Source organism: Aotus nancymaae, unplaced genomic scaffold (genome assembly GCF_030222135.1).
Source record: "Aotus nancymaae isolate 86718 unplaced genomic scaffold, 86718_ANA_hifiasm-v0.15.2.pri h1tg000108l, whole genome shotgun sequence".
Classification (NCBI taxonomy): Eukaryota; Metazoa; Chordata; class Mammalia; order Primates; family Aotidae; genus Aotus; species Aotus nancymaae.
The window spans coordinates 7,573,139-7,574,421 of record NW_026988523.1 but is presented as its reverse complement, the minus strand read 5'-3'; the positions used below and the strand labels follow the sequence as shown (position 1 = coordinate 7,574,421).

Below are 1,283 nucleotides of genomic sequence, written 5' to 3'. Positions count from 1 at the left end.
ACCTCACCGACCCTGGGCAGGGCAGCATGCTTGGTGCTAGAAACACACAGACTGGGCCTCACCTCTGGCCTCTAGACTTCCTTACTAAAGGGACAAGACATATGCTTTACAACTGTGTTTTATTTTTATTTATTTATTATTATTATTATTATTATTATTTTTTGAGATGGAGTTTTACTCTTGTTACCCAGGCTGGAGTGCAATGGTGCGATCTCAGCTCACCGCAACCTCCGCCTCCTGGGTTCAGGCAATTCTCCTGCCTCAGCCTCCCGAGTAGCTGGGACTACAGGCGCGCGCCACCATGCCCAGCTAATTTTTATTTATTTATTTTTAGTTGCTGTCCATATGTTTATTGTCTTTATCTGAAAAATCCTCATAGAAAGTTGTTTGGGTTAGCTCTCAGCAGCCCTCTCCTGAGCTCTGAGGAAGCTTGCCTTCTTTTGAGCTACCCAATGTTTGTTCTGAGCTAGGGACATTTTGGGGCGGTTCCACCTCTTCTTCTTAACTTCCTTCTTGGGCTTCTTTTCATAGACTGGATTCTCTTGTGTAGCAGCATGAGCTTTCTTATACATCTCCTCCATCATGTCTGGAGTTACGCTGTTCTTTATGTACTGAGAGAACTGTTTCTTGTAAGCATCTTCATCTTCTTCCGTTAAATAGCACGTGTAATCAACATCCTGGCCCATGATGTGTTTCTGGTGTACTTCTGCATTAAATTCCTTGCTTTCAGAGAAAAGAACCAGGGAATTGTTTGGTACTGTGAGGGACAGACAAGCCTCCATCCACAGCTCCCTTCAGGGCGCCAAAAACTTTATTGCCAGTGGTAGTTCTGGAAAGGCCTGAATCCAAATAGCAGGTAAAGGCACCTGGCTGACTATCAGTGCTTTCCATATTGTATTCATCACCAGTCACCTCCACTTGGCCTTCATAGATCTTGTCCACGCCAAACCTACTGAGAAGGCTGCGGGCCAGCAGCAGGCCAGTACAATACACTGCAGGGTAATTTGTCAGGCCAACCTTCACACTGTATTTTGGCAGTTCATGTGCATATGCTGCACAGACTATCATATGCCCTCTATACGAGCATAAGCAATCTGACAAATGATATCTCTATTTGTTACATGAACTATCATCCTATATTTGGGTGTGTTGTATTTATTTTTATCCTGTATCACCAAGCGTTTCTGAGCATAGTAATCAGTTTTACCCTGTCATCGTCTTCTAAATTTCACTTGGTATCTCTTAAAGTAGACCTTATTCTTAACAACTTTAACAAACCCCAT

At 43.3% G+C, this 1,283-nt stretch overlaps 1 pseudogene; it reads right to left on the bottom strand.

Annotated features, from left to right (window-relative positions):
- Positions 1-392: 392 nt before the first annotated feature.
- LOC105711599 (large ribosomal subunit protein uL18-like) lies at positions 393-1,283 on the bottom strand (annotated as a pseudogene).